The sequence below is a fragment of the Canis aureus genome, chromosome X (genome assembly GCF_053574225.1).
Source record: "Canis aureus isolate CA01 chromosome X, VMU_Caureus_v.1.0, whole genome shotgun sequence".
In the NCBI taxonomy this organism is placed as follows: domain Eukaryota; kingdom Metazoa; phylum Chordata; class Mammalia; order Carnivora; family Canidae; genus Canis; species Canis aureus.
Window position 1 is genome coordinate 118,181,071 of NC_135649.1, and position 26,684 is coordinate 118,207,754.

Genomic DNA, 26,684 nt, shown 5'->3' on the forward strand with positions numbered 1-26,684 from the left:
AACAAATAAACAGATAAATCAATAGCAGTTCTGCTGTCCTACTTTGCACCAAAATGTCAAAGAAATCCATTCTGATTGTTGTGTGTGATTAAAGTCAGAAACTCATTGCAACTGAATAGATACTCGGGTAAAGAAACACCAGCTGCGGGACGCCTGGGTGGCTCAGTGTCTGCCTTCAGCTCAGGGCGTGATCCCAGGGTCCTGGGATCGAGTCCCACATCCGGCTCCTTGCATCTAGGTCTCTTGTCTCTTTCTTTCTCTCATGAATAAGTACATGAAATCTTAACAAAAAAAAAAACAAAAAAAAAACAAAAAAAACCACACAGCAGTTGCTTGAGGATAAAGTACGGGGATAACAGGCCAGGACAAAGTCAGACCCCGATACCGAGCAGTGTGCAATTACAGGCACCTCATTTCAGAGTAACTGAAAAATCTTTCCATGTAAAGATCTCAACATGCTGAACGCAAAATGTCTCTAAGGTTTTTGCACACAGAGCCAAAGTTTATTCTATGGCAGAGGAGTGAGGTCCCAGGAGGCGGGGCGGGGGGGGGGGTGGTGGTGTAAGAAAGCCCATTCAGGTACAGGTGGGGACGGTTACATGTCATAGAGAGAGTGGCCAGAGGCAAACAAGGCGAGGGAGGCAGGAAAGAGATCTCATTTCAAGAGTGCATGGCAGGAAGTGGGAGGGTATGAGTGCCTTTCTGGATGCTTCTGCTACTGCTTAAAATAAATACTTCTACCGCTCACTCCATTGGAAGCTAAGGGAATAAAGAGGCAGGGGGGACAAATGTATAAAAGCTCATCTCAGAAGAGTACAGTTGACCGTTGGGCAATTCAGGAGATGGGGACATCCACCCCTGACACAGCTCAAAGTCTGCATAAAAGCTCTGACTCCTCCCAAATGAACAGCCTACTGTTGACCAATTGGCTTAACAATAACATAAACACTCCATTTACACGTTTAGTACGTGATATGTATTACGCACTGTATTCTGACGATAAAGTAAGCTGGAGAAAAGAAAATGTCATTAAGAAAATCATATGGGGGGCAGCCTGGGGGGGCTCAGCGGTTTACCACCGCCTTCAGCCAGGGCCTGATCCTGGAGACCCGGGATCAAGTCCCATGTCGGGCTCCCTGCATGGAGCCTGCTTCTCCCTCTGCCTGTATCTCTGCCTCTCTCTCTGTCTCTGTCTTCTCATGAATAAATAAATAAAATCTTTAAAAAAAAAAAAAAAGAAAATCATATAGGGGCACCTGGGTGGCTCAGTGGTTGAGCATTTGTCTTTGGCTCCGGTTGTGATCCCAGGGGTCCTGGGGTCGAGTCCCACATCAGGCTCCCCAGGGGGAGCCTACTTCTCCCTCTGCCTGTGTCTCTGCCTCTCTCTCTGTCTCTCTAATGAATAAATAAATAAAATCTTTAAAGAAGAAAGAAAGAGAAAGAGAGAAGAGAAAAAAGCAAGCAAGGAAGCAAGAACCATACGGAAGGGCACCTGGATGGCTCAGTCAGTTAGGCATGCAACTCTTGATCTCAGCTCAGGTTGCAATCCAGGGTTGTGAGATCAAGCCCTGCATTGGGCTCTGCGCTCAGTGGGGCATCTGCTTGAGATTCTCTCCCTCTGCCCCTCACTCTGCTCACACTCGCTTATGTGTACCCTCTCGTTCACTTTAAATAATTTTTTTAAAAAAGAAAATCAGAGGCAGCCCAGGAGGCTCAGCAGTTTAGCGCTGCCTTCAGCTCAGGGCGTGGTCCTGGAGACCTGGGATCGGGTCCCACGTCAGGCTCCCTGCATGGAGCCTGCTTCTCCCTCTGCCTGTGTCTCTGCCCCCCTCACCCCCCCATCTCTCATGAATAAATAAATAAAACCTTTAAAAAGAAAAGAAAGAAAAGAAAAGAAAAGAAAAGAAAAGAAAAGAAAAGAAAAGAAAAGAAAAGAAAAGAAAAGAAAAGAAAAGAAAAGAAAATCAGGGCAGCCCCGGTGGCGCAGCAGTTTAGCGCCGCCTGCAGCCAGGGCTGTGATCCTGGAGACCCTGGATCAAGTCCCACAGCGGCTCCCAGCGTGGAGCCTGCTTCTCCCTCTGCCTGTGTCTCTGCCTCTGTGTGTGTGTGTCTCAATAAATAAAAATAAAATCTTAAAAAAAATAAAAAAGAAAATCATATAGAAAACAGATTTACAGAACTGTACAGTACAGTATTTACAAAAAAAAAAAAAAAAAAAAACAAACCTGCATCTAAGTGGACCTGCGCAGTTCAAACCCATGTTATTCAAGGGTCAACTGTAGTTCGTAAAATAGTAGAATATTGTGTTAACAGCACTTGAGGATGTGCATGAGGAAAGCTGTGCCAGTCTCTGCGTGGGTACAACACAATTTCACCACCAGAACCCAGAACCGCTTGCTAGCTATGTCTACACAGCAGTGATGAGCCAGACACAGCGGATCCAGCTTTAAAATATTTGTTGTAAACCACTCAACCACCCAACAATGGATGAACAGATAAACCAAATGTGGTCTCTACAGAGAATGAATTTTATTCAGCCTAAAGAAGGAGACACACGCTACCACATGGATGGACTTCAGAGATATGATACTGAGTGAAATAAACCAGACACAAAAATTGTGTGATTCCACCTATATAAGTACCTAGAAAGGCAAATCCGCAGAGACAGAAAATGAAATGGTGGGAGCGAGGGGCTGCGGGACAGGAATCAGGAGTCAGTGTTTAATGCGGCAGAGGTTCAGTTTGGGATGAAAGATGAAAGAGCTGCACAAAAATGTGAACATAATGACACTGAGGTGAAACTCAAAAATGGTTAAGACAGTAAATTATACGTGATGTGTATTTTATCACGATAAAAAAGAATTCTTTGTAAAATCTGACTTTGATAGGTATTAAGTAAAGGCATGATCTTTCTGCAGGGGACTATTTTCATGTCAAAATTCGCTATTTTGTCCTACTCTTCATACCGGCTCAGGTCATGATCTCAGGGTCATGAGATGGAGCTCTGTGTCAGACTCCGTACAGGGCGGGGCGTGGAGTCTGCCCCATCCCTCTCCCTCTGCCCCTCCCCCCACTCAGGTTCTTGCTCACTCTAAAAAAAAATCTTTTTTAAAAATGTGCTAATTTTGCATACAGATTTGAAGAATTACATAATAATTCTAAGTAATAAATTCAGAATCGCTACTGACTCTAAAGACACCACAAATTATGTAAATTATTTTCCTTAATGGATTATACAAATTAAATGAAATTAACCCGATTTGATGCCTGTGAAATATACATATGATCATGTTGTAAAACTGTATTTCTTAATACAAAAAAAAAAAAAAAAAACATTATTCAGGAATAGAAAATCCAGGTCTATAGCCTGATTCTTTTCCAAATTTATAGTTACAGTGAGCATCGGAGTCACTGTCGAAGGCCCAACATGTCTAGCTCCTCGCTACAGTGCTTCACACCCAAGCTACTATGAAACCAGACACAGGGCCGTATTTTACATATGCAAACTTGTGGGCCATGTCCCAAACCAGCCAACCTCAGCACTATTGACATTTGGGCCAGATACCTCTGGTGTGGGAGGCCGTCCTGTGCCCTAGAGGATGTTTAGCAGCATCCCTGGGGCCTACCTTCTAGATTTAAGTATCCACCCCCGCAACACACACACTCAACGTCCTGAAAAATATGTCTCCAGACTTTACCAAGTGTCCCCTGGGGGAAAAAACACCCCAGTTGACAACCACGGTCCTAACCTGAGAGACACTTTGGGAACCGCCCATGTTTACAAAGCAAACATCAGGAAAAACAACATACTTTGATTAATTATAAGAGGTAGAAGTAGTGAAAAATGAAAGAAATGCCAAGAATTCTTTCACCATCTTGAGGCCCCTTCCTAGCCATGTTACAACCAGAATCTAAAAACCATTTCCAGAGTTTGTTCTTGAGTTCAATTCATCAAGAACTTAATTAATGCCCATGTGATCAAGCTCTACCCTGAAGGAACCCACTAGACTTTCAACGTGTTAGCTGGGAGGAGAGTGGGCCCTCCCGGTCAGCTTGGGCTCAAGAGAAAAGAAGACCCAGCTTCTCCCAAGAAAGCCGTTTTCCTGATAACCCGGAGGCAGCAGCATCTGCGTGCTCCCGGCATCTGCAAAAACGGGTGAAGACAAATGTCACTCGAAAGAAAAGAACACTCAATAAATCAGCACGGCAAACCGAAAAGGGGAACAAAAAGCTGAATCGTGTTGTCAAATAGCACTCATCAGGGACTCTTCATCGCGGGAGACCACAGAAAGCAATTGCTCTATCGGATTATCCGTATGGGATTGACCCCTTTAAATCAAAAAGCTATGGCTGCAAGGTCACCTGTGAAGCTTCACTGCTTTTGATAAGGTGAGCACCACCCACCCTCCCTGGCCTGCTCGGAGACCCCTCGGGGGCGCCACCTTCACCCAGTTAGTATGAAAACACCTGCAGGGCAGTTGTTCTGCAACCCGCGCACCAGCCGGCTGACACGGGCCGGAGTCCCGGTCTTGTCCCTGCCACGACGTCCGGCTCCAATCGACTTTAACACGAACCGATCCTTCAGGCTCCGACGTGCCACTCCGCGGGCCACGGCGCCCTTTGATCACAACTACCTGGACGGACCATTTGTGCCCTTCCCGGACTGTAAGAATAAAAACGGAACTGGCGAGGATCGGTCACCCATCCTGTAATGTAGACCCCAAAGGGACGGCAATCAGAGATAAATGAGAAAGTAGACAGCAGGTGTTTAGAGTCACACACACACGCGCGCGCGCGCTGGGCAAACAGGATACAGCCCGAGAGCAAACGCTGGGTGTCCGAGGGTTCCCAGTCACTTGCAGGCGGGCGGGCACGAGCCCAGGAGAGCCCCGGGGGGTCTGCCTCCAACCCCGCCAGCTAACGGCACCCCCAGGGCTCCCCGCGCCGGGCCACAGCCCCGCCGAGAGAACTGGAAGCTGCCTCCCCGAGCCGCCTCGGCCCCGTACACGACGGTCCCCCAATGGGGAAGCAGCTCGACATGTCGCTGGGCTCTGCTCCTCCGGCGGCAGGTCTGTGTCATCCACGAAGGCAATCATCCCGGGTGGCACGGCTCGGCGCCCCATGGGCACCCCCTGGCATGGCCAGTAGCCCTCAGTCTGCATATCGGGTCTCGGGTCTGTATCCACATCCACGGGCCCGAAGGCAGAAGGCCTGGCAGCAGGGCTGCACCCCCCAGGGGGCTGCGGTTCACGGGCTTCGGGGGTGCTGCCCCGGGGGGACCCGGGAGGCCCAGGGCCTGCCTGTGCCATCCCTTCCCTGTCCGGTCAGTGGACACCTGCAATGGCACGGATCTCACAGGACCACACGAGGAACAAAAGTGGGGACTTAGAACACCAAAGCCGTGCACGATGTTCACATCAGCTCGACTCGTCCTGTCCCCGCACCCCAAAGAGCCCAAACGCCCTGTACCGAGTGAACGGACAAAGAGGCCCTGGATGCCCCTGCAGCGGGACACTGCTCAGCACCGAAAAGGCACGAGCTGCTGACACCATGACGTGCATGGATCGCAACGGCTTTAGGCAGAGTGAATCAAGGTGGTCTCCAAAGGCCAGATGCCATATGATTCCATTTATGGAACATTCTCGAAATGACCAGTTCTAGAGATGGAGAACCGGGGGCTGCCAGGAGCTGGAGACGGTGCCATAAAGGAGTGGCAAGGGGAGCTCTGCTGGTGAGGCCACAGTTTCGGGGGAGATGATGGCAGTGGCTGCATGCACGTGTACACGCAACACACGTGTACACGTGCATGCAAACACACACACGTGCACGGGCAAACTGGTGAGATCCAGGGAAGGTCTGCACTTGAGGCCAGCATCCACCTCGCCCTCAGACAGCAGTGTCGCAGGATGGGGAGGCAAGATGCCCTCAGGACGGGCAGGAGGAGCCGGTACTCTGGATCTCAGGGGCTCTTTCTGCAAACTCTCGGGAGCCTCAGGTTAATTCAGAAAAGCAGCTTCCGTGCGAACCGTCTGATGAACGGATAAACAAAACGTGGCCTATTCATACAACGGAACAGCATCTGGTGAGAAGGAAGGATGCACACGCCCCCCACGTGCGGGGACCGCGACAGTGTCATGCGGGGGGTCGCAAGACGGCCGCGATCGTGCCCCGTGTGACCCTGTTTACACGGACCGCCCGGGCCCGGGCAAACCCACGGACACGCGCGTGCGGGCGACCCGGGAACCACCCACAGCAGCCGCGCCTCGGCTGGGCCCGCAGCATGCTCCGGAGGGACGGGCTCCACAGGGTCGTCCGGGGACGGAAGAGCTGTCACCCGAGGGCTCTGGACGCGGGGCCCGGCTCTGCAGCTGCGGCCACCGTGACGGCTCCGGAGCCCCTAAGGCCCCGTTCCGCGCGACCCCGGCGGGGCCCGAAGGAGGTCGTTCTGGAAAATTCTGGCCGGGGTGGCCTGTCATGTCCCAAACACATACTGGGAAGAACAGACAAGCCTGAGGGAGCCTGTGGCAGATACAGAGTCAAAAGCCCTGGTTTGTATAAACAGCAGCCTTCTAGGGACAAACACCTCAACTGTATATGGGAAAGAACAACAGAAGTGCTGCTCCTCCTCTCCAAAGCACACACATTTTAATAATCATCTCCATTTCTCTTCTCGAAAATTTCCGGCTCCCGGAAGCGAAACAGGAAAGAAGTTGTGCCACGCAGATGCACAGCATTTTCTTGCTAGCACAATTACCTGTTACAAGAAACCTTAAGAAATCACCATTTCCAGGACTTACGGCCAATACAGTGACATTTAATTTTTTTTTTGACATTTAATTTTTAAGCACAGAAAATCTGAAGAGGCTGACAGGATATTTATGACATAATAAGAAATCCATGGTACAACTTCACTTACTCAGAGCCAAATGCAGGCAAATCCCTCCTTCCTTCGAGGCTTTCTTCTTGGGCTTGTTTTCGGTCTTCAGTTACCTGGTAATGAAAAACACCCAGAGTAAGGCCAACGTGTCCATGCAAACGTCCTCAAGTGTACCGATGACCGTTCCACGGGCCAGCAGAGGATATGGAACCAGAGATGGGACAAAAGGGAAACGTCTGCGACGTCAGCCGGTACACGAGCACCATCGGTGAACCCCAGGCTTCGCTCTCGACTTAGAGCGCACGATGAAACTGCTCACACAAATCTGCTCCAAAGTTTATCTCACAACCAATTACGATCCTAACACCCCCTCCCCCCAAAAGCACGCCAAGTGAAAATACAGGTACTTCTACACTCAGCCCGACTCCGCAAGTTTTATTGACAACCACGACTCGCTCCGTCTTGCAGGAAACACAAACGGTGCTGGGTGTTGCTCTGGTATTAGGGACACGTAGTGTCTGGTCTTGCAGGACGTACCCATCCTGGCAGTGCAAGCGGGGGTAGAGCCTGGTGACGGAAGAGCAGGGACGATTAACTAGAAAGCAAACGCACAGCAAGGCCCACTTCAGACGACAGAACTACGGAAACTCCAGTTGGTGGTGGAAGAGGAAGGGACCAGGGGCAAGGAGTATACAGCGGGGCCTGGGGCAGGACTCTTGGAGGAGAGAGCATCTGAATGGGGGACAGGGAGGCCAGACTGTAGACGCCAGCAAGTGCAAACATCCTGTGGTGAGAATGACCTTGGCAAGAGGGAGGTCTAGTGGGCTGGGTGAGTAATAGCAGGTCCCAGGTCCCAGAGGACTTGAGAGCCCATGGAAAGGAAAGTGATCCTACACAGGCCCAACGATGCCTTATTCTTCACCCAGCATCAGTTAATGAGAAAAGAAAATCTGATCATTCAGCTATTAAAAGAAAAAAAAAAAAACACCCCCTTCAGGGGTTCCTATCATGCTCAGGACGAAATCCAGAGAAGCTCTTGCTTGGTAGAGACCCACTGGTGGCTCGCAGTGCCAGCTGGAAAGAGGAGCATGAAACATGGACGACAAGGACAGCAGATGGCAAGAAACCACACGGTCTCCTCTGCCCCTGCTCACCACCCGGAAGAAACCTAGAGAGGCTTCCTGGAGGCAGCAGCATTTCTACAGGCCCATGGAGTCAGGCGAGGAGGAAGAGAAGGGAACTGCAGCCTGAGTGGTGCTGGAGGCCACAAACGTAGGCCAGAGAGCAACGAGGTTGCTAAAAACGTCAGGTGATGCTCCTGGGGTGCTCGGGGAGAGGGCGTGTGGGCAGCAGAGTGCCGGGACGCCAGGCAGCGGGGAGAACGGGTGCCCCGTCCAGCAGAGGGGAGAGGAGGCCACCTGCGCAAGATGCCCCTACAGACGGCGCGCTGCCAGCAGGGGTGACCCCGAAATAGCAGCCAACCCACAGGTCCACCCAGGCAGGAGCCAGGGCCCCCCGCTGAGCCAGCCAGTTCTCTTTTTTCATTTTCTCTGAGCTAACAAGGGCTCATGCCCCTGGCAGCCGACGCTCAGAGCCCTGCACTGTGTGAAATGCTGACACAAGGTGCCAGATGGCCGGTCCACTGCCCTACCCTGCTCTGTCTTCATTCCACAGCAGCAGTCTCACTTTTAATACTGTTGTACTAAAAAATAAAAATAAATAAAAAATAAAAAAAGGAAAGGGGGAAAAAAGAAGGGCAGGTTTACAGGCCTCACTTTGCTCCTAATTAATTATAAGAAACTCTCTCTGGACCAGAGAGTCCTCGGCTGTGAAATGAGGGTATTAAATTATTTATGAGGTTTCATCCACACATGAAAAAATCTGAGGAACCATTTTCCTGTTGACTTCCCTTGTAAATTCGAAGGGAAAACACTTGCAAAGAAGTGAACCAGAAACGTGCACAAGAATGCTGGGCAGGGGGGGATGGATCTGTCTGTCCTGCAGCCCACTGACCACAGAACTATATCCTAAGGCTGCTATATTTTCCCAAAGTGGCCATAATGATTAACATTTGCACCCCAGAGAAATTCAAGTTGTACCATCATGAAAACAACGCAAAAAATCCAAAATATGTTTTCAGAAGCCACTGAGCATAACAGAGAAGCTGCAATTTCCTTCTGAGTCCTTTCTTTTTTTAGGGAACCCTGAATTAACCGGGCCAAGAGCCAGAGGCTAAGCCGGGTACTGGCCTGAGGAGCCAGAGAATTCTGAGCACTTCATTTGCTATGAGGTTCGAGTTCTATGTAATGAAGCTGTTGTTTCCTCCATTACAACACTGAATAGCATTTTTATGTATGGTGATGATTCATTCAATAACAGATTTTAAATCCTTTAAATCAGTGGTTCTCAAATGGGGCTGTCTCTCAGGGGACACTGGGCAATGTCTGGAGACATTTTTAGTTGTCAGGACCGGAGGAAGAATGCTCTGGGCCTCCAGAAAAGCCAGGGATGCAGCACACAGCATTACCCTTCTTAGCAAAAAAAAATTATCTGGCCCAAATATCAATACTGCCAAGGTCAACCACACTAAAGTTTCTCTAATTTTACAGGAGATACATCCTGTATACTTTCATGTTCCAAACCACATTTATTCCTTTCAAAGTAATGCAGGTACATTGTTTTAAGAAGTAGGGGATCCCTGGGTGGCTCAGCGGTTTAGCACCTGCCTTTGGCCCAGGGCACAATCCTGGAGTCCCGGGATCGAGTCCCATGTCGGGCTCCCGGCATGGAGCCTGCTTCTCCCTCCTCCTGTGTCTCTGCCTCTCTCTCTCTCTCTGTCTATAATTAATTAATTAATTAATTAATCTTAGGGGGAAAAAAAGTAAAATACAGGTGCACCTGGGTGCCTCAGTGGTTGAACATCTGCCTTCAGCTCAGGGCATGATCCCAGCGTCCTGGGATCAGGTCCCGCATCGTCCTCCTCACAAGGAGCCTGATTCTCCCTCTGCCTGTGTCTCTGCCTCTCTCTGTGTGTCCCTCATAAATAAATAAAATCTTCAAAACCAATAATAAAAGTAAATTACAGGTGAGGCAAAAAGACTCCTCTTTTTACTTACAAGCTTTTTATAGCACCATCTATCCGCAATTCTACTTCCCAAAGCAACAATTTTCAAATCTCAGAACTGTTTGTATTATTGGCAGTGACCCTCAGGATGACTTCCATGTTTCTAAATAATCTGCTTGTAATATTCCCTATCAGCTTTAGATATTACTTGATTTTTTCACACATAAATGAGGATTCTGGTTATTTAAATTCCATCCTCAATCCTTGCTCACCCTACCATTTTCCTAATAGTCTAATAGTTTTTGGTTAAACCTGTATTTGAGGGACGCCAGGGTGGCTCAGTGGTGGAGCATCTGCCTTTGGCTCAGGGCGCGATCCCGGAGTCCCAGGATGGGGTCTCACATCGGGCTTCCTGTGAAGAGCCTGCTTCTCCCTCTGCCTGTGTCTCTGCCTCTCTGTCTCTCTCATGAATAAATAAATAAATCTTTTTTAAAAAAATCTGTATCTGACAGATACTATTTTGGCAGTGGAACGGGCACTGCTGAGGAGCAAGCAATATAGTATGATTATGATTCATTTCTTATGCAACCCTTTTATTTTCCTGGGGTTACTAATTGCATCTGTTTCTTATTTCCTTAGGTTTTTGGGTTTTTTTGTTTCTTTCTATCCTTTGGGAATTCATGCAGCATTGTCCACAATCTTCTGATTCAATTTTTCACGTGATCAAAATTCTCAGATAATCTGTTAGCTCTATGGGTTTCCCCCTCAATCACTCCTACATCACCCAAATATTCACTCATTAGACCTTCTGAAATTTCATCTCTGTTCAGTCTGCACCTGTCTGTATTAGGCCTGCTACAGAGTTCATGCCACCTCAAAACCACAACATCTTGAAAATATATTGTCTCTTTTGGTTTCTAAGATCCCAAATCTCTCCCTTTCTTCGTTTACTCTCTCAATTTGGTTGGACACATTCTCTAGTAGATTTCTGAGGAGTGATGTGTAAAGGCTGAATTTCACTGATATCCTGAATATGTACAAATATCTTTATTCCACCCTAATTAACAACTAGTAGAGGAATGACTTTAGAATCTGAGTGAAAATTATTTGCATAGAATTCTATACTCAGTCTCTTTTCCAACTTCCAATCCTGCTACCAGGAAACCTAATATCATTCTGATTCCAGATCCTTCATATGACTATTAAATCCAGGATAATGCTTAGATACTGACTTTATCTCTAATATTCCAAAATGACAAATATGAGCTTTCATGTAACAATTTTTGGGGGGATATGCTTTTCATTCTCTGTTCTAGTCACTGGTATGAAATTTCTCTCTTCTTCAGATTTAAGATTTTTTCCACCCTCTCTTCCTTGGAATAGCTATTAGACAAAACTCTGAATAATTATTTCTCATCTTGGGATCCCTGGGTGGCGCAGCGGTTTAGCGCCTGCCTTTGGCCCAGGGAGCGATCCTGGAGACCCGGGATCGAATCCCACGTCGGGCTCCCGGTGCATGGAGCCTGCTTCTCCCTCTGCCTATGTCTCTGCCTCTCTCTCTCTCTCTCTCTCTCTCTCTCTCTCTGTGACTATCATAAATAAAATTAAAAAAAAAAAAAAGATTTTAAAAATAAAAAATAAAAAAAAAAATTTATTTCTCATCTATGTGTTAAAACTTTCTGCACTAGGTCTTCACTGACCAATAAAGTATGCGGCTACTAAGTGCTTGAAATGTTTGGCTAGTGCAATTGAGGAACTGGCTTTTAAATTTTATTTAATTTTAATTAATTTAAGTGTAAATAGTCACATGTGGCCAGGGCTTACTGTATTAATACAAATCTAAAGACTATGACAAATAGGGGAAAAAACCAACACAGGAGAAGCAGTGTCTGTAGCACCAACTCTAAGATGATAGTAAACATCAGAAAAGGGGATCCCTGGGTGGCTCAGCGGTTTAGTGCCTGCCTTCGGCCCAGGGCGCGATCCTGGAATCCCGGGGTCGAGTCCCGCATCAGGCTCCCGGCATGGAGCCTGCTTCTCTCTCTGCCTCTCTCTCTCTCTCTCTCTCTCTCTCTATCATGAATAAATTTTTAAAAATCTTAAAAAAATAATAATAAAAATAAAAAAATAAACATCAGAAGATGTTAAGATGTTCAGAAAAAGAAATTGAATGTAATTTCTTTATTTTTTATTTTTTATTTATCCATGACAGAGAGAGAGAGAGAGAGAGAGAGAGAGAGGCAGAGACACAGGCAGAGGGAGGAGCAGGCTCCATGCAGGGAGCCCAACACGGGACTCATCCTGGGTCTCCAGGATCATGCCCTGGGCTGAAGGCGGGGCTAAACCGCTGAGCCACCAGGGCTGCCCTGAATGTAATTTCTAAATCCTCACAACTATTTTCAATATGAGGTTCTAAGACTTCATTCCTTATGGCCTCCTTCCTCTTAAGAACTTGAAGACCCCCTACTACTTCTGTATAGTGGGTGCTCTAGGGGATGGAGACTGAAAAGGCATACCAGGGCAATCTCTGGGCATTCATTTACTCACTCAACAAGTATCACCAACATAATAAATTGTTATCCAGACATTGTATTAACAATGACCATGACACAAAACAGAACCTCAAAAATTGAAAAACGGAAACCTCAAAAATTGAAACAAAAACAAGACTCCCAAAGTTCTGGGCACCCAAGCCAAAGCCAATGAGCCTACTGTTTCATCTCAATCATTGCGAACCAACTTCTTTTTTTTTTTTTTTTTTTTTTGAACCAACTTCTTTAAAGCTAGTGCCCACCATACAGAGGCAGGTACCAGGTGTGTACTGAAAACAAATTAAGAGCAAGCTGAATACCCAAAGAAAGTCATTATTTTTTTCAGCTTTGAAAAAAAGAAACAAACTAACTAACTAAAAAACAAACCTACTAGCACTATGGGAATAGGGAAATAAATGTTCAGGGGGAATCATTCATTTTTTAAGGATCAATGGGGAAACACATTTTCTTCATCTAGTCTTCAGATAAGCCATTTAATATCTATTCATACCTGCAAAACGTGACATTTTATTATATTTGTCAGTTTTACAAGTTTAGCATAAACTATTCAAAAAGGAGAAAAAACGGACAACAAACAAGATGCTTATATAAACTTGATTTCTTTTTTAATCTATTATGATGCTAATAAGATTTTTGAATTTGTATAACCAGCAAAATCAATGCTTCTAAACCCATACTGATGCATCTGAATGCATATGGTTAGACGCTTACATCATTTACCCACCACCCCACACCAGTAGAGTCAACCATATGCCACTCACAACAAATAAAAAGTGGGTTCCTGGCTCAAAACTATGATATACCAGATTCCATACAGAAAGACCAAGACATGATTTGTCATATGAAAATCTGATATGAGATAAGGAAATGGCATGACCCAATTGGGCTTATAATCATATATAATCTCTCTAGAGCCAACACCACCAGAGAGAAAACAAACCCACAGCAAATTTTAATAAGCTATCAGTCGTACAATATTTGTTTCTAAGCATTTATTATTATTTAAATTAGAATAAATTAATTTTACTTAATGGCATGAAACTAATCTTCAGTGAGAAAAATAACCACATTTAAAGAAGACCTATTAAAGTATTAGGATAGCATCTTTTTTATTCAGCAAATTGTCAATCAACAGTGATTTGAATCTCTCCCCTCAGATATAATAGCAAAGTGTATGCAGATAATCCTCACGTGACTCTAATCAGTTTTTTGTTTATAGATGACATAGTGCATCATGAGGTAGAAATGAATCCCAATTAATCTCTTCCTCATCTCCCCAAGCACCATCTCCACATTTTGCAGTGAGCATTAAGCATAATTTTAGATGTAATTGTCAAGCACATTATCTATTCACTGAAATTATGATAAAAGTTTCTGAACACCATATGGTCCTAGTGTTCACATTTCAGTTTCTATCATTTGCCAAACACATGCTACCCCCACTCACCTGGAAAGGTCAATTATACTGCCTTCGATTTCACTGAACAATGCGGCAAGCAAATCCCTTTTGTGAAACAATTAAATTCAATTATTTGCTTACATAAATACCTCAAACTTTGGGACACCAATATCAACAATCAGCTAATTGAAGAACTAAGTATTAAAATACACACGTGCACACACACGCACACACCTCTTCCTATTCACGAAGCACAGTGCTTCCAGTGTCATCTCCACATTCAGGGTATCAGGAAGATGTCCCAACTAAAAATTCAGGGGTGCCTGGGTGGCTGGGTCAGGAAAGCATCTCCATCCCTCAGGAGCTGCTCAGGTCATGATCGGAGAGTGCCAGGATGGAGCCCCAGGTCGGGCTCCCTGCTCAGCACAGTCTCCCTCTCCCTCTCACCCTGCTCTCGCTCTCTCGCTCTCTCTCTCAAATAAATATATAAAATCTGTAAAAAAAAAAAAAATCCCAAATGAAAAACTAAGACTAGGAACACCCAACACTCTTACACAAAGACACTGTAGCTTCACTGTATCAAAAGAAATTGAAGAACTCTTATAAAAGCAAACCCCCAACCATCCAACTTTCTAATGCATACCCCTTTGGAGATAGATGCCTTCAAAATAACTTTTAAACCCCAGGCTTTCCCAAAACTGGAATTTTTGAGAAGCGTTTACTTATTTTTTTTTAAGATTTTATTTATTTATTCATGAGAGAGAAAGAGAGAGAGAGGCAGAGACACAGGCAGAGGGAGAAGCAGGCTCCCTGCAGAGAGCCCGACGTGGGACTCGATCCCGGGACCCCAGGATCAGGACCTAGGCCGAAGGCGGCGCCAAACCGCTGAGCCACAGGGCTGCCCGCATTTACTTATTTAAGTAATGTCTACGCCCAACGTGAGGCTTGAAGTCACAACCCTGAGGTCAAGATCACAACCCGTGCTCACCCAAATGAGCCAGCCAAGCACCCCTGGAATTTTTTAAGCGTCAAATTCAACAGCTGGGAGGAAGGGGCCACTGGGAACTGTGATGCAGTTTACACCGAGGGTGACTGCTGCTCCAAGGGTTTAGACGGGCGGTTCTCCACTGGGGTGACCGCGCCCCCCAAGAGCCCAGGGCAAGGGCTAGGGGCACCGGAGGCCGCCACCCGGGTGGGGCGCTGACACACTCTCGAGGCAGGCCCGCCCGGGGGTCACACTCCCCAGCCCTGCACCCTTGGAAGGACCGCGCCGGCCGGGCCAGGAACTGCATCACCGTCCCCACCCCTGCCCACTGCCTGCCAGCCCGGGAGCCCACGGCGGGGCTCGATCTCAGCACCCCGAGATCGCGACCCGAGCGGAAACCAGGAGTCAGACGCTTAACCCGCGGAGCCACCCAGGCGCCCCTCTGCGCTCATTCTTTATACTTGTTATCGGGAGACATTTAAGAACTTTTGCTTCTGTAACCTCATTTTCCCTTCCTGTTTCTCACCAAAGTTATGGAGCACACTCAGAGCTCTGAAGTCCCATTTCCCATGGAGCATGCAGGAAACGGCCCCACCGCGCTGGCGGAGACCGAAAAAGAATTTCTGCTCCATTCCATGGACCTTCAAGCCGAAGAATTTATTTTTCCTAAACGGTGCGGGCTTTTTCCCCAGGAAAATGAAATAAATGACTCCAGAGTGTTGCTAATTGTTATGAATTTTTCTTTCCTAAATTGCTTTTATAGAACTTGAAAGGCCTAGAAAGCTCTACCTGGGGTCTGCTCACCAGCTGCTTTTGCCCACATCTCCATACTAAATTTAGAAATATACTCTGTCCCGTCGTACACCAGCAGGAAGCAGCCAGATTAAAATAAGATGCTGCTAACACAGGAGAATTCAAAAGCTATTGTGAGCCAACAACCTCCAAGAATCCACACTGCACTCATTCACTAAATACGCAGTCTTTCTCCACCAGGAAAAAGAATAAAGGACTTGAAGTGGATTCCAAACACACACACACACACACACACACACACACACACACACGAGGAACAGTAAAATAATTAGCTGGGGAATCAGAGCAAAGAGAAGGTAAAGGCAGTAAGAAAGAGCTAGAGCTGGGAGATGAAGACCAGATGCAAAGCCTACGAGAAGACACAACTTTGCCTCAGTTGCAAGGGAACTAAAATCGGATTCTGAGTTTCCTAGCCATCTATTCAAAGAAACAAGTATGAGTAGATGTTTGTATCCAGAAAATGAAAAAGATAATTAAAAACACAACTTCTAGACTGGATACACGTGCACAATTTCTCCCGGGGGCCCCAGGGAGGGAAAGTGTGGGCTCTGTCCAAACCTGTTCTCAGTAAATGGGGCCCAGGACATTTCATTGGGTTGCTGCTTCTAATAATTCTTCATGTGAGGTAACTACAGAACACCGAAGTGTAGGTAAATAAGCCAAGTCTGAGCGGATAAACAACATGGTAGCGGTGTGCACATCTCCCCACAGCTGGTATGACCCCAAGGATACATTTTAGAAGTGCTCAGAGTCCCAACTGGGCTGCGGGTCTCCCGGGGTCACAGCAACACGCTGTGATATATTGTAAACACATTTCAATGCCAATAAATATACCATTTGTATAACATCATTTTTAACAGTTGCCTAGGAACCCACTGTATGGGCTAAATAACTTTTTTCACCATTGCATTCAACTCCTGCTATTTTAAGCAATGGCTCGATAAATAAGGAGAACCATTTTTTAAGTGTCAAAAAATTGTGTGGGCCACCTACATAAAAAATGAAAGCTGTGCTCTTATTACCTAATGTTTAAGGAAGAAATACCTAATGGCAAGACTACATAATGGCAGTAAGTTCAATGATGCCTTTACGATTATTTGTGCTTCCATCAATCACAGCTGGGACTCTGTGCGTCTGCAGGACAGCAGCACGTATGAGACAACTGGCCACAGTCCGTAAACAATGCCCACAGTGAGTACGTACGAACACACTTCCAGGTTTCCCGGGAAATAATCACAAAACATCTGACATTTAAAACTTTTCACTAATTTGAGAATTGCAGGAAAAATGTAGAGTCCAATAAGACTTATTTCAGGACAGCAACATATTCACTCATCTTGGTGTTTGAGACGATTCTGGTGGATCCCTTTCTTTTAAGGTAATGAGGAACAGTGTTGCCTTTCATGCTCAAAAGTGTCCCAATGTGGACAATAAATTAGGGGACGACTCTAGATGCTAGAGACAAGAAGATGGCCCAGGCTCCAGAATGACAAACTAGGAACGCCAATATTAAACCTGGAAATCCTCACATGGCAAAGTGGGCGGGAAGGGCCCTTGTTTGGAACCACGTGAATCATCAAAGGAAGCTTCCTCCATCTGCTCTCTTGAAATAGTAACGTCAACAAACTCATCAAACGTAATGACCGCACTTCATCCTTCCCACTCCTCAGGAACATCTGGCATTCCTCCTCCACTGGCTAATGCAATGGCCACACATCCAGGTAAGTGGGCCCAGAGCATTCGAGCTGGATCATAAACTCTATGAGGGCAGAAACTGCATCTGTTTTTAGTTCTTTAGTAGCTGGCAAGTAGTAGTCACCCAATAAATATGTGTTGAATGACTCAACCTCTTTCTGTTTCATAACTACTCTTTCTCAGATTGTTTCTCTGGCTCTTCTTCATCATCTCATCCATTAAATGTAAGCACATCCCCCAACGCTCTGTTCTTGAATCTTTTCCCTCTAGCTTTGCTCCCCTGCAATTATTATCTAAGACGGTGGTCCTCTTTGCAGGGAGAATTCTCAAGCTCTATTTCAAGGCAGTGTTTCTTCCACCTGCCTTCCACCTGGGCCACTGTCCAGCACCTGAAATTTCAAAGGCGATCTTCACTTTCTCCCCAGCCTCACATTAGTATGTCTTCTGACCCATCCTTTGTTACCCTTCACTCCCACACCCCAAACTCTGCTGTTCCCACCATCGACTCACTCCTTTCTCTCTGCCATCCCCCTCCCAACATTCCCTCAAATAAATGCCAAGTCCTATGACTGCGATCCCATGGAATCTCTCTCTCTCCATGTTCATTTAGCGCTCTGTACTAGAAACAGCTGACTGTATCCCTTGTAATCACTCCAAGACATAGTTCTAGGGGCACTTAGATGGCTCAGTCAGTTAAGTGACTGACTTCAGCTCAAGTCATGACCTCAGGTCCTAGGTTTGTGCCATATGTTGGGCTCCCCGCTCACCAGGGAAACTGCTTTTCCCTCCCCTCTACCCTTCCATCCACTTGTGCTCTCTCACTAACTCTCTCGAATAAATAAATAAGATCTTTAAAGAAAAAAAGAGTTCCTGGTCTCTCAACATTTACATTACAATCAAGCGTGGTCTCTATAGCACCTCCCAACAGGAGACTGACAAACCAATGGTGGTGTTGCTGTCCTCCTTGCATTAGAGCTTGTTTGAAAAACCTGCCTTCACTCCAGGAGCTTCAAACTTCAACCTGTCCCCCAAAAATTCAAGGTCTTCCAGTAAGGTCTTCAGAAGTACAGAATGATGGTTAACAACCTGGAAAAGAGCTTCACTCTCAGTCTGGGAAACCCACACTCAATGGTCCATACTCATATTCTGAGCCTAAGCCCTGGCTTCATGGGCCCTTGGGCAGGCACTGCCCCACAATTTCTTTCTCTGTTGGGAATCATTCATTAATTCCTTTATTGTCTCATCCACTGAGACCAACCTTTAAGCTGGCTACAAGGCACGGATGCAGACGACCAGCCCAGTTCCTTTCCTTAAGGAACTTGTAATCTCTGAAGCAGGTAATGAAAATCCCTCGTTTCCTAATTACTCAACGGGGGACGCTGTAGGCGTTTTAATAGAGGCTCAAAATTTTCTTTGAGGTATGATAACAAGTGTTGGTGAGGATATGGAGAAACTGGAATGCTCATACATCCAAGGGAGGAAGGCACTATGTAGCAGCCATTCTGGAAAACACTCTAGCAGTTCCCCAAAAAGTTAAACACAGTATATTCATATGGCCACGCAATTTCGCTCTTACACCCAAGAATAATGGAAACAGGTTTATTCAAAAACCTGGAAGCAAACAAACATGCATGGCAGCTCAGCTTATTCATAATAGCCAAAGAGTGGAAATAGCCACATGTCCATCAAATGATGAATGGATAAGCAAAATATGGTCTGTTTATAATGAGAGCATCATTCAACAATTTAAAAAAAATGAAATACTCATATTACAACATGGATTTGACAGCATTATATTAAATGAAAGAGTTCAGACACAACAGAAACATATTGTATGATTCCACTTATTCGTAATATCCAGAACAGGCAGCAAATCCAGACACACAAAAGATTACTGGTTGCTAGGGCTTGGCAGGGAGGGGAAGACTGTCAGTGGGCACAGGATGTCTTTTGGGGCTGATAAATGTTCTAAAATTATACTGTGATAGTATCTGCACAATTTGATGAATTTACTAAAAAAAAATCACTGAATTGCACAACAGGTGAATTTTGTGGTTAGAGCATTTCCTATAACGTCAAAAGCATAATTACCTAATTTAACTTGGTAAGAGGCATACAGAAGGGCTTTCTAATTCAAATTGCACCTGAACAGTAAATTTTATTGAATCAAGTCACATTTGACAGAACATGATTTTCAGCTGCTTTGCGATGGAAAACCAAACTACGTAGTTAGACGTCACAACAGGATCCAGAAGACGAAACTCACTAGGACAGCTGCTTATTAGGAGTCAGGAATACAAATATATGAAGCCCTCCCGTTTAAGAGGATTTTAAATTCAATATAAGTAGATTAAGAAATTCAATTTTCTGTTGTGACATATGACAAAAGCTTCAAGAATGACAGTAAAATGTATTTTCCAAACTGCCCAGTAGCTAATGAGGCTGTTGCAGAGCTTTTTTCCAGACAAGCAGGAGGTTCAGGGGTGCTAAACAGAGGTCTACAACTCACCCCCTTTAATTCTAGCTTATTTCTGTGAATACACTCTTCTATTTCAGGCTGAACCACCACTCTAAAATCAGAATTTTGTAAAGCCATTACTGTTTTCCCAGGTTCTTCAAAGGGACACATTCAAATCTGGTCAGTCTTGGCAGCATACAGCACACAGGTAGGGTCGGTGGAAAGGACAATCTGCAGCAGACCCATCTCCCGGCCAGGCTGTGTTTCTCACTCGAAGAGGAAGAGGCGGCCGTCGAAGAGTCAGCAGAAGTCCTGGACCCTGATCTGCTGCCACTTCTTGGCTGGGCCCCCTGGTCCCGGCCTATTCAACTCTGGCTGTAACACCAGCTGGCTTATCCATGGTATTGGTTTCCTATGGCTGCTGCTAGCAAATGGGCACACACTTAGTGGCTTTAAGGAACAGAGATTTGTTCTCTGGGTTCTAGAGGAATGATGTCTAAACCGGGTCAGAGGGATGTGTTCCTTCGGGAGGCTCCAGGGCAGAATCCAGGTCTCACCATGGCCAACTTCTAGAGGCCGCCAGCATCCCGTAGGCCGCGGGCCCCCGTCCCTCTGACCTCTGCTTCAGTGGACACACTTCCTCTCGGATGCTGGCCCTCCTCTGCTCTCCTCCGCGTAGAAACACCTCTCTGATGACTGTGGCCTAATCGGAGGTCTTTCCATCTCAAGATCCTGGAGACCTGCTCCCAGGTTCCAGGACTGGGACTGGAACACCAGTCGAGGACCACTGCCCTGCCTGCCACAACTATCAATCAAGGACCATCTTAAGAAATGGGAGGAGCACCTGGAGTGTATGAAATGTAATTCAGTGTGCAGTGATGGCAACAGAAACAGTGGTTGGACACCGGAATGATATCCTTAGGACTTTGACCGGTAGCATAGCTGTTCCTTGGTAGACAACTGTGGTCCAGGGGGTGGGCACGTGTGGGCTGCCTTGCACACTTACTAGTTTAGGTTGGCCTGATATCAAGAACGAGAGGTGGGGGCAAGTCTGGCCAGCTCCACCTCAAAGGAGCTTGACCTCAGAAGGCACACAAACGCTGACACCTTACTCATTCAAGCCCCACATGCACTCTTACCCCCAAATCATGGATTAATGGACTGAGGCCAGATGATTTTCCCAAGACCACAGAGCTGCACAACACAAAGGCTGGCATCTGAATTCCAGACCACTCCCTCTTCCCCTACCTGTAAACGCCATCTTCCCCATCTTCGTCGTCGCCTACAAGGTCAGCCCAGTCCCCAAACACTTCTACCCCCTTTTCCCTAAAACACCGAACCAGAAATATATTATCTCAAAGCCAGAAGAAATGCGACCATGAGATTTACAGGCCCAGATGGAGGCCCACTCGAGGACTCAGGGCAAGCGGGGCCAAGCTATGCCCAACGTGGCCTCGTCTCTTCCTGGACACCACACGCCTCACCTCCTCCCTCAGCTAAGGCCTGCAATCCACATGTCCAGCAGATCTTTACGGGGAGCCCAGAAACAACCACATGACCCTCGCAGCTCCATCCCCTGCAGGGGGGCCACCAGTACTCGCCTGCCCCTCTGACCAGATCTGAGGTTCTCATGGAGCAAAACTATGCTCTGCAACTCCACCACCTGCTGAGCACCTGGCATAGTGTCCTCATGAAGCATCCGCATCATGAATCTATTATTCTCTTTTTCTTGAGCTCCCTTTCCAAAGCTAAACATGGAGAGATACCCTCCCCACAAACCGTCTGGAACACAAGCATTCCCCAAAACTATCATGTACCAATACAATTCCTTCCCTATGATTATAGGGGGCTGCATGTCTGCATAAGAGTCCCTATGTATTTACCCATCACTGCTTTTATAGCAGGAAGCTGTAAAGGGAAACCTTAGAACATAACCCATTTGCAAGTGCAAAAGAAAGTTCTGTTGAGGGGCACCTGGATGGCTCAGTGGCTAAGTGTCTGCCTTTGGCTCAGGTTGTGATCCTGGGGTCCTGGGATCGAACGTCGCATCTGGCTCCCCTTGGGGAGCCTACTTTTCCTTTTTTTTTTCCTACTTTTCCTTCTGTCTCTGCCTCTCTCTGTGTCTCTCATGAATAAATAAATAAAATCTTTAAAAAAAAAGATTTTCCATTAAAAAAATTTTTTGTTGTTGAAATACACCACGCTAAAAATTAGAACGTTGTAAACTACATTTTGAAAAATAGAAATCAACTCTACTTCAGACCCCTGAGCAGAACAGAAGAAGCCCTCTGGTCTTAATATCACTGTCACCAACCTCATCAACATGGTATATCCAACAGTGCCCCAAAATTACAATACCCTGGGCAACTGTGCGGTATTCACCTTAAAGGTGGAGACCGTGGCACACATCCCATGGCATACATCATGTGTGCAGAGTGAGCACTGTTCCGTGTGTACACGCACATGTGTATACATGCATGTTTGACATTTAAAAACTTAAGAGATGGGGACGCCTGGGTGGCTCAGTGGTTGAGTGTCTGCCTTCAGCTCAGGTGGTGATGCTGGGGTCCTGGGATCGAGTCCTACATGGGGCCCCCCGCAGGGAGCCTGCTTCTCCCTCTGCCTGTATCTCTGCCTCTCTTTCTCTCATGAATAAATAAGTAAATAAAATCTTAAAAAAAAAAAAAAGTTATGAGATGAAGCTCTAAGACATTCTTCAGAGCGTTTAAGCTTTGGCCCTATTTACATCTGGGGCCAGGTTGCCGTGGGGGGGGGGGAGCTGTCACGTGTCCTCTAGGACGTCTAGCAACATCCCTGGCCTCTCCCCAGGCAATGTCAGGACTATTCCCTCCACTCTCCAGCTGTGACAACCACAACTGTCTCCAGACACCTTCGGATGCTCCCTGGGGAACACAACTGCCCTTAGTTGAGAATCGCTGCTCCAAGCTACCAACGAGTCCGCAGTGTGGCCTGACACTATTTAAGGCATTCACAGTCCTTGAAATGAGAACAATCTGCTTTCCCAGATTATTATGAATTACAACCAGAATTATCTTCTTTGAGAGGTCTTAAAAATGCAATAAATTCTGCATTACACTTTTCTGACCTACATTCCTTTAAAACAACTAAACTATACACTCTTACGAAAAAAATCTGCATTTTTCCATGCATAAAAAGTCTGTATTTCACCAAGATGATTCTGAAGAGTCTAACAAAACCCGAAATTGCTTCCTTTCATTAGCTTTACGCTGAAGCCCGCAATCAGGGAGAGAGCCCGGGAGGTGGTCTTGCATTAACCCAGATTCCATCTTCCCCGTTGACCGACATTTTTCTAGCTTACATAAATACTGCCTCTAAATTACTGTTTATTTTCATTCGGCTTGTGGACAAAGAATCAAATGGATTGCTGGAAACAGAGTCTACATCAAAGATCTCATTTTCTCCTTCTCACGGCGACTCCAGAAAGGACTGTCACGCTTTGCTCTAGCTCCGCCTCCTCCTCCCACAAGGGCCCGAACCTGGGGAGCAGAACCCCAGAGCACTACTTCTGGGGCCTCGGCCCCACAGCGCCCTTTGCAAGCGACCCCGATCAGAAGTGAGGGGGACTCCCGGGGTGTGCCAGGCCAGGCGGGGCTCGGAGAGGGCACGGGCCACACGCGTCCCCGCTGCCCTGCGCCCTCGGAGCTCCAGGGCGCCCTGCCCCGCGTGGCAGCGCCAAGCCAATGAAAGTGTCCTTCACGCCGCTTTTAGGAAGCAGGGAGCCCAATGCAGGGCAGAGGGGAGCCAGCTCGGTACTTACTCAGTTTCTCCAAAATTCCAAAGCAAACTTCGCTGTTGCACATGACTGAATCCAGAGCCAGAGGGGTCCGGACGGCAAGATTTCTGTACAGTGAGCCCCACGTACAGGGAAACCCTATGCTCGGGGGGCGGCGAGCGATTCCCCTTACTTTTACTCACCAAACATAAGAATCCGAGTGGCTCTTATGCCAGCTCGGGACGCAGGACCTCTGACACTTGTCTAGAAGGTCTAATTCTATGGAGCTGGGGTCGGCAGACAGTTTCTGGAAAAGGCTAGGTGGGAAACCCAGCTGGCTTTGGTAACCAACATCACACCTGCTCCGCGATGACAAGAAAAAAATTTCCCCCAGATCTGCACTGACAACATTCGAAATCTTATGAACACCATTTCATATTTTCCCCGTGTCACCAAACAGGCCTCTCTTTTGATGTTTTTCGCCCGACCACTGAAAAATGTTCCAAACCACTGTCAGCATGAAGGGCGTATAACAAGACGTGGGGGGGCTGTGGGGGGTGGCTAGGGCTGCCATCGGAGACCCCCGCTGTGCAGGGGTGAAGGAGCAGAGCCCACCGCCGGCTCGGCTGGGGGCCTGGAGAGAAGACAGGATGCTGCCCCACAGCCACGCCACAAGGCCCCAGAGGAAGGGAGGGAGGGAAACCCACACTTGGACATCCGGGAGGAAAAGCTTTCTGAGCCCAGAATGGGCTTTTTGTATTGTTTCTGCTAAGAATGTTAGGCCAGGGGACAACTGATGTCTTCAAGCATGAGAAAAGTGTGGGATTTTTTATATAAATGACACTTCTTACCCATAAGCTTTGCGCCTTATTTTTTAGTAGTTAGTCTGTATGAGTACAAATGGAGGTTGGTGTTGCTCCTTGTACTGCACGCCCATCAATGTGGACACCAACTGATCACACATGGCCTGCTGGAGGTCTTTTCATCACGTCTTTGGAGAAACGCTTACAATTCTCCAAAGCAGCACCAAAAATCCTACACAGCGAGCTTAATACATAGTACAATATTTAATACTAAAACAGCACAGACAGGATGCTTTGATAAGGATCAGTTACAAAACCTACTTAAGGAGATAAGATTTTCTTTGTAGAAGAATTATCGACAGATCTTCAAGGGGCAGGGCTTTAAACACAGTACACAAGTGCGGGGAGGAACACAGAAATGCAGCAGAAAGTAGTGAATATGGATTAGGAGGGGCGGCACCCGGGGAGCTCAGTCAGCTGGGCGTCGGACTCTTGCTTTCCGCTCAGGTCATGTTTCCGCTCAGGCCATGATCTCAGGGTCCTGAGATCCAGCCCCGTCCTGCTGAGCTCCCCGGATCAGCGGGGCGTCTGCTTCTCCCTCTCCTTCTGCCCCTCCCCCAGCTCTCTCTCCCTCTCTCAAATAAATAAATAAATCCTAAAAAAAAAAAAAATCAATTAGGAGATGAGTGAGCATGGACTCTGGAGAACACCTATTAATAGAGTTTGGACTTGTAGACCATGCAAATGTTTTTATATTACAAATAGTCTTACTCTCCGAAGGTTGGAGGCGGGGGAGGGGAGGGCAGAGAGAGAAAAAACAGAAGGGAAAGGAAAAAAAATCACCACACAATAAAGACAAAGCCAATTTGGCAGAATGCTAACAACAGACGAAAAGTATTTATGAATTTTTCTCTAGGCTCAAAATTTTTTTGAATATCAAGTCGGGAGTAAAAAAAATGCATCAACTTTGGCTGTACCCAAGTTATTCTGCTCTCTGACACCAGCTCCACTTGGCCATTGTTTGTTTTCAGCAAAAACACCTAGTTAAATCAGTCTTCATATTGAAATAGTTCAAAATGCCCTTATTAAAAAAAAAAAAAAAAGTGAGTTTGCACTTGTGTGGGGCTTGGCATGGATAGCCCACCACACACTTCCACAAGCATGTGTGGACCCTGCCAGCCAGGGTCCGGGACAGATGTGACCAAACCCTGTCCCCTGCAGACTCAGGAAGGCCGGGCATTGTACAGTCGACCTAAGAATCAAAATAAAAACTGCGCCAGAATTTCCACAGACAGCACATCCACAGGCTGTCCAGCTAGGCCCCCTCCCCAGAAAGCTTCCCAGACCCCATGGGACAGTTCTACTAACCATACTCTCAGGTGAGCAAGTACCTGATGATCTAATATTGGAATTCTGCAGTAATTCACGATAGCCTTTACGTGCATTTGTCATGCTACGTGGTGGTACCTGCATGAGGCATTCGGTGAATAGGCTTCTCAGTCCTTGCCATCATCTAGGCCGGGGACCTGGTGGTTTGGATTTTTACTTTTTTTTTGTTTGAAGGTTTTATTTATTGATGAGAGACACAGAGAGAGAGAGGGAGAGAGAGAGGCAGAGACAGAGGTGGAAGGAGAAGCAGGCTCCACGCAGGGAGCCCAATGCAGGGCTCAATCCCAGGACCCCTGGGTCACGGCCTGAGCAGAAGGCAGATGCTCAACCACTGAGCCACCCGGGCACCCCTGGATTTTTACTGTTTTTAAGGACACAACAGATTGCTCCTTTAAACATACGAGTTTAAAGCCTAGTGAAGTCTGCACAGAACCTTCTGTCTCCAGGCAGCCTGGGTCAAGGTCAATGACCTCCCTACAGAAGCCGCCACCTCTGCCTTTCCCGGAGACCACGTGGAAGAGTACCTGCAACTCCCTCCTCCTGAGCTAAAGCACTTCCTCGAGGGAAACCCCAGTTGACAAGTCACAGCTGAGCCAGACCCACGGCCCCGACGTGAGAGGAGACTGGCGTGCGGAGTGCACGCTGAGGAGCAGGGCCTGCCGCACCCCACGCGCACAGGGCTGGAGCACCCTGCGAGCCTCTGGGTTCCTGACGAGGCCCCATAAGCTGCCTCCTGAACGGCGCGGCCGGGGAGAGCTTCCTGGGGGTTACGCAGAGCGCCCCCCGCCGGCCGTGCGCCCCCGGGCCCTCGTGCTATAGATGCCACCCTCCCCACCCCACCCCACCCACCCCACCCCCCCGCTGCCTCCCTCTCCCTCACCCTCGACCTTCCGTG

At 47.1% G+C, this 26,684-nt stretch overlaps 1 protein-coding gene across 3 annotated transcripts in view; it reads right to left on the reverse strand.

Annotated features, from left to right (window-relative positions):
- The window catches only part of TBL1X (transducin beta like 1 X-linked), a 211,967-nt gene that overhangs the window by 127,251 nt on the left and 58,032 nt on the right, over positions 1-26,684 (reverse strand). For all 3 annotated transcript variants that reach the window (XM_077888299.1, XM_077888298.1, XM_077888300.1), the window contains one exon: positions 6,917-6,990. The gene's annotated coding sequence lies outside the window, so the exon portion shown is untranslated. The remainder of the gene's footprint in view (positions 1-6,916; positions 6,991-26,684) is intronic.